This window comes from Dermacentor andersoni, chromosome 5 (genome assembly GCF_023375885.2).
Source record: "Dermacentor andersoni chromosome 5, qqDerAnde1_hic_scaffold, whole genome shotgun sequence".
In the NCBI taxonomy this organism is placed as follows: domain Eukaryota; kingdom Metazoa; phylum Arthropoda; class Arachnida; order Ixodida; family Ixodidae; genus Dermacentor; species Dermacentor andersoni.
The window spans coordinates 203,317,689-203,333,200 of record NC_092818.1 but is presented as its reverse complement, the minus strand read 5'-3'; the positions used below and the strand labels follow the sequence as shown (position 1 = coordinate 203,333,200).

Genomic DNA, 15,512 nt, shown 5'->3' with positions numbered 1-15,512 from the left:
GGTTGTCTAATAAACCTAATTTGTGCATGCCTCCTTGCATGTCCCTCACGCATCTAAAAATATGTACAGTCGCAATCAAAAATACGCGGCCCACGGCTCCGGGCGCAGCAGCGGCTGCGGGGCCACACCGCGGCGCTGCTATCTCCATCGGGCACCTGCTTTGAGGGTCCAGCCCAAGCCTATACTCTTCTGATAACCTACTGGAGTGACTCTGACGCAATAGTGTTCTTTTGTGTGTGGGCATGTGTTTTTTTCTATGATTCTTCTCACACTTTGTGCTTTTCTTTGAAACATTTCGGCACCATCCTTACCCTTTACCCTGTGCACCAAGTTAGCAAACTGGATGTTTACCTTCCAGGTAACATCCCCGTCAACCTCCCCGCCTTTCGCGTCTCATTCTCTCTCTCTCTCTCTCTCTGCTCTTGAATTTTAGAGCAAACGCAAGCCAGTGCAATGCATCATGTTTTGTTTTGCTGTAGGACTGAATACACCGTGTTGCAGGACACTTCACATTGTTTTATGAAGGATTTACTTCACCTTCATTGTATTGCAAACCCACCTGCGCAGGAATGGCTTCCCCCCTTTCAAGCTCTTGCGCACGAACAACAGCAGGTAACTTTTTGCTTAAAACTGTACCAATTTCGCTCTAACGTTTTTCTTGCGTTACAGAACAAGACGCTGCAAGGGCACTTGTTGAACTTGAAGAGCTGGGCCACACACCCGAGCTAAACAAATCCATTCAAGTGAACGCATTGGACTTCACACAGAAACTTAGGATTTCGGACGTGCTTCTTTCTGACGCTCACCTAAATACTTTGACTGGCATACCTTGCCATGTACTTTTAAACAAGATTGTTTCACTCGTAGAGAAGTATGAGGCAGTCAATAAGATGGAAGCTTCTGTAAGGGACAGAGTTATCTTGGTGTTCATAGTTCTGAAACAGGCTATGTCATTTTCCTGTCTCACTGTACTTTTTCAATGCAGTATTTCGTCCGTACACAGATATTTTGTGCACAAGCTGCCCCTTATGGCTGCAGTGCTGAACGCTGCCATTAAGTGGCCTTCAAAGAAGGAAATTTTAAACAATATGCCTTTGCACTTTAAGCAGTATCCGCCAACGCGAGGTGTAGATTGCACAGAAATCCCAGTGGAAAGGTCTCGGTGGGTGAAATGTCAGCTACTTAGAAATGTCAGCTCCTGACATATTCATAGTACAAGTCGACTTAAAATGTAAAATTTCTCATATGTGTAAGTCTAACTGCCACAATAACATTCATCAGTGAAGCATTTGGTGGACGAGCCTCAGACAAGGCCATTACAGCAATATTGTGCAATATTGGAGAAGTTCGAGTCATTCACTGATGACATTATGGTTGCTAGGGGTTCTTTCATTCGTCACTTCTGCAGTACCCGTGCAATTGGCGTAATTCGGCCACCTTTTGCTAAAAAGGACTGCCAGTTTGACCGTAATGATGCCCTTAGGATGTTGATATTGCTAGGGCACGGGTTCATGTAGAACGACCAATAGAACGAGTTAAAATATTTAAGCTCTTCAACTTAACTATATCAACGAGCTGTTCACAGTTGCGTGTGGGCTAACTAACTTGTGCGCACCAATAGTGGCTGTTGATAAATTTCAGTAAGCGTGCTTGCAAAGCTGACACAATTCATCATCATCGTCATCACAAGCCTATTTTATGTCCCCTGCAGGACGAAGGTCTCTCCCTGCGATCTCCCTTTCCTGCGCCAGCAGATTCCAACTAGTGCCTGCGAATTTCTTAATTTCATCACCCCAGCTAGATTTCTCCCGTGCTTTACTGCGCTTCCCTTCGCTTCGCACAAATTCTGCTACCATAATGGTCTACCGGTTACCTAACCTACGCATTACATGATGTGCCCAGCTCCATTTCTTCTTTTAATGTCAATAAGTATATCGGGTATCTCTGTTTGCCTCTCTGATCCACACCACTATCTTCCTGTCTCTTAACTATATGCCTAACATTCTTCGTTCCATCGCTCTTTGCGCGTTCCTTAACTTGTTTTCAAGCTTCTTTGTCAGCCTCCAAGTTTCTGCCCATATGTTAACACCGGTAGCATGCACTCATTGTACATCTTTCTTTTTAATGATGATGGTAGGCTTCCAGTCAGGATCTGGCAATGTCTGCCGTATGCGCTCCAACTCATTTGTATTCTTTTGCTGCTTTTACATCTTCGAGATTGCGGTTGCTATTACCCTGCTTATCTTTAGTGCAAGCATCTTGGTTTGACCTATGCCAAGTTTCCTTCTCACTGATTTCATGCTGCGTTCATCTTTTACTGCTTCAGTCTTTCACACGTTATAATTTCGAATATCCCGTATTTTCTCCTTGTTTATCAGTTTTGACAGTTCCGGGAATTCTATCTGATCTCTTGAGTTGGGCATTTTCATTCTTTGTAATTTCCTTCTTAAGCCATTTGTTACTTGGGAGAGCTTACGTACTGGTTGCCTTGGAGACTTACCTCCCACTTGAATGGCTACTTCTGAAGCCAGCCTAGTTACCGTTTCATTCATTACCTCTATGTCATCTTCATCTCTCTGTTCTAAGGCTGCATATTTGTTTGCAAGTACCAGCCTGAATTGATTTGCTTTTATCCTTACTGCGTCTAGACTGGCTTGTTTCTTCTTGATCAATTTTAATCTTTCTCGCTACAAACCGAGGCGTTTCCTAACCCTCACTAACCTATCCGTGTTGATCAGACACATATTGTTAAGGTTAACGGAACACAGTCTGGCGAGTGTTAATGTTACTTTAACAGAACAATCTCTTTTGGTTTATATTCCACTTAATTTTAGTGACATCATCAGCTGTTCAATTATAAATAAATAATAGGCGTGATGGTTATTTTTTTTTCATCAATTTGCGTGTACATTGCAATGTGTGACCTGAATGTACAGCTTTGAACTTGTGGGCACTGCAACTGCAAAGACGTGAAGAATGTGAACCGAGAGCAGGTGACAAATATACAAGCAGGCGAGAAGGAAGAGTGGGACTGCATGGCGAACGTGGGGGAGCTCTAGCTGGGCAGCCGCCGAAGCCGCAGGATCAGTGCACCGTCCCAGTACTAGAGCTGCTGTTGCCATTCCAGCCGTGGGCCTGTGCTGGGGGAAGCCCACTCAATGTAGCTGTTTAGGGCATTCCTGAGACCAAGGGTGATTTCTGCTGAGCAGCACTTCTTGCAGTGCCATTACGCACGTGTCTTGGAGAGTAACCGTAAGCACTGGCCGCAGAGCCTGTGTCTGGGTTGACGTCCACCAGAGGTGCTGACGGCCGCCGATATTCTCGAGTACAACGTGGACAGGTATTGCACACGGTATCACGGTGATATGTTGTCGACCGTCAAAGACAGCTATATAACAGTGCCACCGGTGCTTCGACTAGCCTCCAAGGAGAAACACACCACCACGACCACTGACCCACCAATTCTATAACGCCAAGTGGGAAACTGTGAGACGACATGCACAGTTTTTGGACACTATGCACTCTCGATGTAGTTGTTTTTACTTTCTTGCATGACATGTCGCACTAAAGACCCTCTTGTACTGTGTCCATCGACTTATTTGCCCTTAAGTTGTAGCCGATTATTTTCCTTTCTTGGTTCGAGTCTCTCCGTTGTCCTTTAACAACTCATTACACAGACAACTGACAACTGTCCCAACTATACCACACCTGTATTTGCATCTGGCATACATTTATTTTCAGACAGCCTATACACATGGAAGTGATGTCTACACATTAAGTTAAGACACATATGAAAGTTGAGAGGTGGGCGAATATCAACATTTTCTAATATAAATAGTAAATATTGAATATCAGATAGCAACGCACAGACACATATATACAGCAGGAATGTTTATTTTAGTATGTTTATAGGTATGATGCGTGTACTGTCAAGTCCAAAAAAAGCAGGCAACTATATCAGGTAGGAAGAACCAGTTTTAAATGCAAAAACACTAATTTGCAAGTAAAAAACTATACTTATATTTGCTCAACCACTTTAGAGTGACTGCAAACAAGCTCTTCAGGAATTATGAGCTGCTGTGTGACTAGCTTTCCGAAGAATTTAAAATAAATAGTTGCTCATAAAAAGAAAGATTAACAGCTTTCTTTTTTCTGCAACACGTGCACTGTAGACATTTGTAAAGGTGTCATTTGCAGGGAAAACATTACAGGTTGTAGCGTAAAAATGAAACTCCGTGACTAGACATCCAAAAGCCCTAAATGACAGAATACAAGCAAAATTCGCAGGTGACCATGTATGCTTATGCTGCAAAACATAGAACAAAATTTGAACTACTCATTTTCCTTCTGCGATGTTTCAAAAACTCTTGCCATTTCAGTTCTCACAATTTGCTATACTTTCTTTAGCAGGCAGTGAACAGTAATTATAAATTAACAATCGCCTAATTATTTCTACATATATTGCAATTCGTAAATATTACAAAGTGCTGAATAGCTTTTCTTCTAAGTATCCCCCTCCCACTGAATAGAAGTGATCATCAAGGAAAAAAGCTATGAAAATCACCGTACTTTACAGCCTTGCTAATCTGCACAAGCTTAGGTAGTGCCCTTTTGAATTAGACATACTGCAGTCTGTCTACAAGTGCCTGCATATGCTCGGCGTCTCTCGGCACATGAATGACTAGGCTCTCGACTTTTGAATATACTATAATATGACACACCTTCACTTTAAGGAGAAGCATGCCCAGTTGAACCTGGGAATAATACCTGTGAGCACGTCTCAGTGCATAATTTTGTCCATCACACACAATAATTGCCAGTTTCCTAGCATTTACGAGGTTTTGTATGCTAGAGTGCTTGCCTTGAACAGGACACTTCACTTCCAGCAAGACATTTGTTCGCCTCTGCTAACTTATTCCATCCGGCCTGTAGCCAAGCCAAGGAACATCTGGCATGACGACGAGTCCCAGCTTGCTCACGCTTTCGTTATGTGTCTTCTCGTACTCTTCAAGTACAAGAGGCTCGTTATCTTTTTATACATTGTGGCTTCATTTCCCTTGAAAGGCTCCCTGCAGTACAGCCTGTCCAGCTTTGCTTCCAAACTGCGTGTACCACTTTCTTTAATCGTGTAAAGATCTCTGTAGAAGCTTCCAGAAATTCTTTTTTTTTTCTTTCGCTGTGCCACAGAGTGGATGACTCATCAGTTGTCTCGCGGCATATTTCCCTAGCTTTGGCATAGCAGAGGCACACATTTTGAAGATAGAAACTCTTTTCATTTTCATTTAAATGTTCAAGACTAAACCTTTTCAGGACTGTTTTTTCACCATCTAGCACGGATTCAAAAAATGAAAATTTTGTGTACTCTCTCAAGTAGCAACCTTGTGTGAAAATTGTGTCGATGGCGCGGACTATGTTTGAATTGCTGGTGAAAGTGGTTGACTTTCCTTGCACGAGTTTTGCGTTTTGCCAGTGCAGAATGTGGTACTGCACCAATAAGTTCTTTCCTAATCAGGGCTTGAACATCTTCAGGGATACTTATCGGTTGAAGCTGCTCGACGTGGCAAAACAAACTAGTTGGCCTTGATTTGTAGATGCTGGCAGCACTGGCACGTCCCCACTGTTGTTGTACATCCGTGCATGACAATGAATCCAGAGAAGTGGCACTTCTCCTGTACATCAAAATAAACATACCTTGCTGAGATACGCTCTGTTTCGGCTTTTTTGTGCATCTTTCATATGATTCAAGAAAATGTTTCTTAACAGTGTCGCGATGGGGCTGGTTGGAATTCTATGATGTAACTTGGTAGTGCGGAAAAAGAATGAGCCAGACGGGAACCATTTCAGTTCTGCGTTAGCGCTTGTATACGTTGGTTCCATTTTGTATCATCCTTTGCGTCCGTGTTAGTAAGTTACATCAACAATATTTTTCAGCACATTCAGAATCAAAATCCTACAGTAAACAAATAAAAAAGCACAGAAGGTTTAAAACATTTCTGGGCCTTCTGTGGTTATCAATACAGCCTGTGCCTACTTGAATTGACTGAAGCAACACATACTTGATTGCTAAGTAGAAACATGTTCTTGAACCTCGGTTCTAAGTGCAACAAAAAGCACCAGATGGCATTGAAAAGGCGTCATTGCCATTGGCTTATATGTTCGCCTTTTACAATGTGGCTCTTAGTTCCACATAAGGTAAACACATTCACTGTCACTTGGTGCACATTAGAGGTAAGCCAACTAACGAAAATGAATAAACACATGTGGTAAAAAGTTTTACCTGTTCAAATATATCAAAGTGGCAAACACATGTTTGCATTGACCAGAGAAACCGGCCTTGCACGTGCGTTCTCCCTGAAAACAAACAAACCAATGTTAAGCACGCAAACGACGTTAAAACTGCGCTAATTATTTACAGGGTAAATTCGCAGGCTTCCACATGCATATTTAATTGTGGAAGCCGAAAAAAACACATTGGGGCTTTTATGACACTAGAACGACGAAGTAGCGCAGTTTAAGCCCGAAAAGTTAGCAAAAGAATTTTTATTTAACGCCTTCACGTTGGCGAAATCGCCGTACAGCACGCGAAAATGCTAATATTGCTGGAAACGGGACGCGGACACACCTCATCGTCTAGCTCATATCTTCTAAATTGGCACTACTGAAATGTTTTCGTGTTATCTGGCATTTTTAACAAGCATTCCACAACTAAGCTATTGCAGGGAGCCATGAATGCGCATAAAATCATCAATGCACACAACGTTTATTTTATGCAGCGGTATGGGGGCTACTGCGCTTTGTTTACATCCGATCGCTACCAATTAACTGCTTGGTGTCAATTCTCGTACATCACGTATAGCTTAAGAACGTAAGGAGAAATACTGACCTTTACGGCACCGGTTACATTGCAGACTTGAACTTTTATAGTATGCGGGGGGCCTTTTACGGCGCTTGTCTGCAGGCAGAGTGACTCGGTCTCGACAGCCGCGCTTGTCGTCGCTCGTATTCCGCAGCATATTATATGGCCAACGTTAAACGCACCCTCTTCTTCTACAACACATCTCTGCGTTTCCTTAGCCTGGTCAAGGATTGCGCTTAGAGATACCAGAGGCCCGTAAGCCGCCAGCATCTGGAGACGCGCACGTTTTCGTGTCGCCTCCATCACCTCTATCCCCTCCATATTGAAACGTTCTCCGCGCCAGCTATAGGCGCTGGTAAGTGCGAGAGCAGAAGAACCGAGCTGAAGCGTTCGAGGCACAGAAACCAAATGTGTGCTTTCAGTGTCACGAAACCGGTCATTTGGCGATTGGTTGCGCAAGGAAAAGGTAGCTTTTTCGTTGCTAACGGACAACGACGACTACATGCGGCTGCTAGAGCCTTACTTGCGAGACATGACCATAAATGGCCAAAACTGCTGTGTTCTCCGTGACTCAGCGGCTATCGTGGACATAATCCACCCATCGCACGTGCCCGCGGACAGGTTGACGGGGGAATGTGCATGGATTAGGCAAGTAGCCGGCTCATGAGCTTGTGTTTTGATAAGTGTTTATTTCTCGATAGGGAACATGAAGAGTTTTGTTTGTGTGCGTGTGTGTGTGTGTGGGCGTTTCAATTATTGTTTGTTCACGTATGTTTAAAACAATCTCCGCTTGTTAATAGTTTGCCTCAGAGCTGCGTGAGTTGCGCCTTCTTTGACACACGATAGAAACGAAATTCATCAAAACGTTAGGCACACTACCATTTAACTTTGTTTAGGGTCTGAAATATAAATTACTAATAAATTTGTTTAGGTTCGTTTGAGCACTGCTCCCTATGGCTGCCTTTCTGGCGCTCACTGATTCTGACCTCGGGATTAATTAAGAGAGGGGGAGTATTACCTGGCATATCTCGGAGGGAGTTTAGGGCGCTTGCCTTGTCGCTGCTCGGGCGCTGTGCGGACTTGCTCACCAAAATGCCAGTTTCGAGCCTACGACCTGCAGCCGACCCTCCCTCCAAGATGGCCATTGGACGTGATCCTCCCGGCTAGCCTGGCACTTCCAGCCGGAGCTGCGCCTGCTGAGCGGCCAAGCCCTCTTCAAGGGGCGCCGATGAACTGCCCCCTTTCGAGCTCTCTTCCTGGCGGTGGACGAGCTGTTGTGATCGGCCGTTCACCCCGCGACACCCTTTGGTGACGGTTCGCACGATCATGGGGAACGGGCCGACGGCCTCGTCAAAATGGTTCCCGACACGGGTGAATTACGACCAGCGCGGGAATACCTCGTTCATTAGAGGTTTCAGCGATTAGCAATGATATGGCTGCCGCCTGTCAGCAACACAAACTGGCGTGTCCAAGCCAGACATGCGGTCAGTGCGATGACCGGGCCTTCCCCTCTCTGGGTGCGATCGGCGCCGACGAAGTTGCAAGATTTCAGTTGCAAGTTGCAAGACCAGTGAAGTTGCAAGATTTCGTGAAAACGGCCGCATTTAATCACTTTCCATCTGACGCAGGTAGCAAAAGCTAGTTCATGCATGCACTACACTTTGTTTTCAGTATACACTTCCTTGCGACATAGCCTGCCACATAATAAGTATGTCTTGAGTCACTGCAGTAAATAATGTATGGGTGCTATAATGTAGAGAGCTGCTATCAAGCGAACCTTCGGCGCCTTCAAGATCTCCTTCATCAAGCAACAAGTCATCTGCTGCTGCTTGTACGAACCAGCATTCTGGTCTTCAACTGTCAAAAGCAAACTTACAAATTACTCTTGAACGTTTGATCCAATGAAGCTCTTGGTAAGACTGTAATAGCTAAGACAATTAATGGCAATTAACGCCGCTTTGCGGAGCCAGAGTAGTTCGTGTAAATATGCATGCAGGTTCGGCAAAATCATCGGAACTGCATTAGAGGCAATCGTAGCGTTTCCCTTGGCATTCGAAGTTCAAAACCATTAATGGTATGCACGTAGTCTCCGGCAATAAAATGCAATTCAAGATGCAACTCGCGCCCGGCGCAATTGGCGTCAAGCGGCTTGTCAAGCCGATGGAGGTTACGTTCCCAAAGAAGTCGTCGTCCTTCGTATTTCGGGGCTTTAAAGGGAGTTAACCTACAACTTTGTTACACACGCGCAAATCCAGTTCTGCAACCTGGTGCGTAACAATGGTTTAGACGCTGCTCTTTTTTTTTCACGGGAATAAACAAGCACACGACACGGAAAAAGTCACGCCGGCCATGCCGCAGAGAAAACTAAATGGCAAGAGTGGGAGATGACAGCGCCGCCGCTACTTTCGCCACAAGCGCGGACAAGCAAGGGGAGCGTCTTCGGTCCACTCTTCGGTCTTCGGAGCGTCTTCGCGCCACTAGAAAGCCTGCTAGTTCACTATGGTGAGGGCGAAGATTGGCGCCACTCGGTGCACCCTCAAAGCAGGCGCCCGATGGAGATGGCAGCGCCGCGGTGTGGCGCCGCAGCCTCTCCTGCGCCCAGAGCCATGGCCACCCAATTTTGATTGCGACCGTACCTTCAATGTGACCGGCAGCCACTGGCAAGAACTGATTGGACAACAAAACATTCATAGGTCAAAGCATTATTTTATTTCCTAGGAACAAAAGTGGCAGCTAACATTGTGGAGACAATGTTAACATTAACTAACATTAAGGATGCTCGACTACTATGCCTCATCAAAACGAAGGGTGAATTCCCTATTTGTTTTGGTTGTCTCGAAGGGTTGCCGGTCTGGCTGGCACCCCGCAGTGCTTACAGGCCCTTTTGTGTGTGCGCGACTTTAAAGGGCCCCGCAATGCGCTTCTTAACTTCATTCTCTTCTCATATTTCAACAACCATTGAATAAAACGTGCAAGTTTCGCACTAGAAATCGTCTCGTCCTTTCCTGGTCTCCATGGTCTACCGGACGCCTGCAGCCCGCCGACAACGCCACGTACGCTACTCAAAAGTAACGTCGGTCGAGCTTCGATAAACAGGCGTCGCAACCACTAGGCAGCGGTGGGATACGCTACCCTGGAGAATGTAACAGGGGTCTTTTATTTACCTGATCAACCTCTTTCCAAAGTAATCCTGCATTTTTTACTGGCGGGTCACGTGCACGTGCTCTTTTCGTTCTTGTCAAGTGAGTGCGCATTATCACATAAAACTTGATTAGTTATCTAAACGATTACATATCTTCCCATCCAAATGCAGGCACTCGCGGATGGTTTTTCCAGCCTAACTAGGATGTTCCAGAATAAATCGCCGGAAGCAGGATTCACGAAAGTGTGATAAATTAATGTTAAATTTTGTACGCGTTCATTAACAGTGAATATGCCAGGATTGTTTTGAACGACCTTATATCTCTGCGAATAAAGAGGCTTGTGGGGGTACAGACTCACGTACATTTGAAGGTACAGGCATTTTCCTTCATCATATTGCCCATACCTATGTTTCTGTAGTCGCTTGAGGGTTGTGTTCGGAGGCTTGCTCGAACAAAGTTGCCTCTACAGCAAGACATAACGTTCAAAAGCTATTGAAAGTACTGTACTACACTGTTTGTGGTGCACATATGACCTTGTATGTCGCTGTTTTACTTTGGCTTGATGTCATCCACACCTGGCCGTGCTTAATTGTCAAACCGTCTGCTTCTCTGGGAATGATTTCAATTATGGTTTTGAACGTACTATAGCCTCTCGAAAATGCATTTTGTGGATTTTGTTGTAGCTCTTCATGCAGCAATTTAGGTGTCATGCTCTTCACGGACAGCACTTTCCATAACGCAAAAGATTCTACGTACGAGTTTCTTCGTGTAAAACGATTCACATGTCGCTGCTGCATGGAGTCATCTTCAATAAATTAAAGCTTTCAGAGCACAGAAGGCGATATCACGGTCTTGAGCTTGTTGATCACAGTCAGTAGCGTATATTTCGAAGGCAAGCCCAACAACGTTCCAAGTACAATTGGTTTGCCACCTGCATGAAGTGCATCCCTGCAAGCTTCCGCCGAAGTGACTGCCAACATTCGAGCTGCTTCTGTTGGTGAACTTTGCTTTCGCATCCCATTTATTGGCTTCGAGATGTGTTCGCGAAGACCGGGAATAACTAAGTCGCGGTATCGTGCCGTGACCAAGCGTCCATGTTTCCAGCGGTGGAATCAATATATGTTTGTTCTCAAGAATTAAAACATAGATCGTCGTCCTCAACATGACATTCATAGACGTCGGACTTATCTGTGGGGCATTCTTTCTTTCGGCGGATCATTTGTTTCCATAAACTCTCTGCCATCGATGCGGTGAGAAAAAAAGAGTGACTACTGTTAAGAACGGCCAGCTGCAATGCGAGTTTGCAAGCTATTTACGCCAGCGGTGGCAACCTCATCTTGGAACGCCGCCGCAAACCTATAGCCACAGCGTGACTAAGTCGACTTTGTGTCGGGAAAAATGCGCGCATCCTCCACTCTCCGTTGCTTCAGCTAGGATGCGCTTGACGAAGCAGGCTTTGTGCTGAAACCGCCACCGTTACGCTCTAGCCTCGTCGCCGTTGTGACTGAAGGAGTTCGACGAAGCAGGCTTTGTGCGCAACACGACAACGCGGACCTGATCTGCTACGCGTGGGGGAGTTGCCGCGGGAAAGCCGACGAAGGCTCCTTCCCACGCGCCGACCAAGACGCAAGACAGTGTGCTACCCGGGCGCGCTCCCCGGAGGGCTCCGAGTTCTACGAAATTCGTGTGGTGTCGGTTTCGGACCGTGAACATGTGTGTGTGTGCGTGTGTGTGAGCCCTCATCCTCCTCCAAGTCGAGAGCCCGCCTCCTCCAAAAGGGCGGGTCATCATCATCATCATCATCATCATCATCATCATCAGCCTGGTTACGCCCACTGCAGGGCAAAGGCCTCTCCCATACTTCTCCAACTGCCCCGGTTATGTACTAATTGTGGCCATGTTGACCCTCCAAACTTCCTAATCTCATCTGCCCACCTAACTTTCTGTCACCCCCTGCTACGCTTCCCTTCCCTCGGAATCCAGTCCGTAACCCTTAATGACCATCGGTTATCTTCCCTCCTCATTACATGTCCTGCCCATGCCCATTTCTTTTTCTTCATTTCAACTAAGATGCCATTAACGCGCGTTTGTTCCCTCACCCAATCTGCTCTTTTCTTATCCCTTAACGTTACACCTATCATTCTTCTTTCCATAGCTCGTTGCGTCGTCCTCAATTTAGGTAGAACTCTTTTCGTGATCCTGCAGGTTTCTGCCCCGTACGTGAGTACTGGTAAGACACAGCTGTTATAAACTTTTCTCTTGAGGGATAATGGCAACCTGCTGTTCATGATCTGAGAATACCTGCCAAACGCACCTCAGCCCATTCTTATTCTTCTGATTATTTCAGTCTCATGATCCGGATCCGCAGTCACTACCTGTCCTAAGTAGATGCATTCCCTTACCACTTCCAGTGCCTCGCTACCTATCGTAAACTGCTGTTCCCTTCCGAGACTGTTAAACATTACTTTAGTTTTTTGCAGATTGATTTTTAGTCCCACCCTTCTGCTCTGCCTCTCCAGGTCAGTGAGCATGCATTGCAGTTGGTCCCCTGAGTTACTAAGCAGGGCAATATCATCAGCGAAGCGCAAGTTACTAAGGTATTCTCCATTTACTCTTATCCCCAATTTTTCCCAATCCAGGTCTCTGAATACCTCCTGTAAACATGCTGTGAATATCATTGGGGAGATCGTATCTCCCTGCCTGACGGCTTTGTTTATAGGGATTTTGTTGCTTTATTTATGGAGGACTACAGTGGCTGTGGAGCCGCTATATATATCTTTCAGTATTTTACGTACGGCTCGTCTACACCCTGATTCCGCAGTGCCTCCATGACTGCTGAGGTTTCGACTGAATCAAACGCTTTCTCATAATCAATGAAAGCTATATATAATGGTTGGTTATATTCCGCACATTTCTCTATCACCTGATTGATAGTGTGAATATGATCTATTGTTGAGTAGCCTTTACGGAATCCTGCCTGGTCCTTTGGTTGACGGAAGTCTAAGGTGTTCCTGATTCTATTTGCAATTACCTTAGTAAATACTTTGTAGGCAACGGACAGTAAGCTGATCGGTCTATAATTTTTCAAGTCTTTGGCGTCCCCTTTCTTATGGATTAGGATTATGTTTGCGTTCTTCCAAGATTCCGGTACGCTCGATGTCATGAGGCATTGTGTATACAGGGTGGCCAGTTTTTCTAGAACAATCTGCCCACCGTCCTTCAACAAATCTGCTGTTACCTGATCCTCCCCAACTGCCTTCCCCCTTTGCATAGCTCCCAAGGCTTTCCTTACTTCTTCCGGCGTTACTTGTGGGATTTCGAATTCCTCTAGACTATTCTCTCTTCCATTATCACCGTGGGTTCCACTCGTACTGTATAAATCTCTATAGAACTCCTCAGCCACTTGAACTATCTCATCCATATTAGTAATGATATTGCCGGCTTTGTCTCTTAACGCATACATCTGATTCTTGCCAATTCCTAGTTTCTTCTTCTCTGTTTTTAGACTTCCTCCGTTCCTGAGAGCTTGTTCAATTCTATCCATATTATACTTCCTTATGTCAGCTGTCTTACGCTTGTTGATTAACTTCGAAAGTGCTGCCAGTTCTATTCTAGCTGTAGGGTTAGAGGCTTTCATACATTGGCGTTTCTTGATCAGATCTTTCGTCTCCTGCGATAGCTTACTGGTATCCTGTCTAACAGAGTTACTGCCGACTTCTATTGCACACTCCTTAATGATGCCCACAAGATTGTCGTTCATTGCTCCAACACTAAGGTCCTCTTCCTGAGTTTAAGCCGAATACCTGTTCTGTAGCTTGATCTGGAATTCCTCTATCATCTACAATGACGTCCAACTATGACGTCGAGCGGAGTGCATATAAGCAGCGATTGTCGGCTGCTAGAGGGTGCTCGTTGTCGTGCTAGAAATGTACTCGTGAGCTGTGTGCTCGTTGTCGTGCTCGAAATGTACTCGTGAGCTGTGTGCACGTAAGCTGTTTGCTGTATGCTCGTCTTGCGGGAACCATTTGGGAGTCACGCTAGACTGTCGATGTATCTCATGTTCAACTGTAAATAACATGTAAATAAATCCTGCTCTCTTAAGTCCCGACGAAGAGTCAAGCTCCTTCCTTCAGCTACGACTGCCAAATCTTACATCTGGATGGCAGCGGTGAGATCGTTCGACAACTCTAACAAATGGTGGCAGCGGCGAGATCGTCCGACGAATCTTACACTACCAGCATCACGTTTCATCTGGCTGCTGGAGCAGCCACGGGCAAAGTAGAACTGCGTGGGAAACATCTTAATATTGAGACGCCGAAATGCTTATGCGCGAAATTTTTCACCGCAAGAAACCGCAGCACATCAGACGGCGCCAACAACATTACCTCAGTAGCGACAGACGAAGCAGCACCACCGAAATGAAAACAGAAATGAAAGCAGAAGCGAAACTAGAGGTGGTAGAAGTGACGAAAGACTCGATCGAAGCGCTACTAGTTCGCGTGACCACCATTTCGACCACCTTCCGAGCCGAGCTGTGAAACTGAAGTATGTCTAAGAACGTTGGTTCAATCTCGCGTGCGCGAACGAGGAATGCAGCCTGTATGCGTGCCGTGTCCTGTGGTGCGCGAGGCAGGGGGTTCAGGCGAGAGGGACGCGGGGTGTTCTTCTCCTGCGGCTGCTAGGGCAACACCCTCTAGAGGGTTATAGGGTGCCTTGATGTCATCCTCGCCTGCCGCTCCATACAGAGTGGACACAATCGCGGCGTCTTCTACGGCGTTGGCCACGCGAATCACGGACGCCGTAAGGACGCGTTTCCGGCGCTCGTGTACATTGAAAGCGATCTGCTGCGCGGGCCTCATCTTTAAAGCGATCTACGATGTTCGCACAATGCGCACAGTCCCGGTAACTTCGTATGCGCTGTGCTTTCGACGTTTCGTTCGCGTTGAAGCGACAGATGCACGGAGGTCAATTCGCTCGCAGCTGCTGCCACGATTCCTAACTCCAGCATTTTCACAGACAGTTTACGCTGTCATCGAGCGATGGTTTCGAGTTGGTTCGAGCGATGTCATCGAGTTTGTTTGAATCCGTGATAGACTTTGTAAGCGCGACGGAACAATGACGTAGAAAGAAGCAGACGAACAAACTCAACGCTGTCTCCGTGTCTCTGTTCCTTAGTACGTCCTCGTTGAGTCACGATTACATATTCTATCATTGCTAATTTAGTTAGTAGGCGAATGTTTACGAGCTTATACGGCCGATAAAACTACTGTCCTTACTTCGTACAGCTATCTACTAATTTGCTATCGCAGTCGGTGTTTCGCCTTTAGGGCGGGACCGCGTATTTTTCATTTACGGTGGTAAGAATCATTGCTTAAAGGGGTATGAGCCTTTCATTGTCTTATGTGACGGACGCACTTAATAACACAGGTGATACCAGAAAGTGTGTGCATAATTATCGTCACGATGACCACCGATCATGATAACAAATATTTGTAGGACGCTTAAGGTTCACC

At 45.8% G+C, this 15,512-nt stretch overlaps 1 protein-coding gene across 2 annotated transcripts in view; it reads right to left on the bottom strand.

Moving 5' to 3' along the window:
- LOC126531848 (uncharacterized) overlaps positions 1-15,512 on the bottom strand; it is a 724,626-nt gene that overhangs the window by 67,064 nt on the left and 642,050 nt on the right. The window lies entirely within an intron of this gene.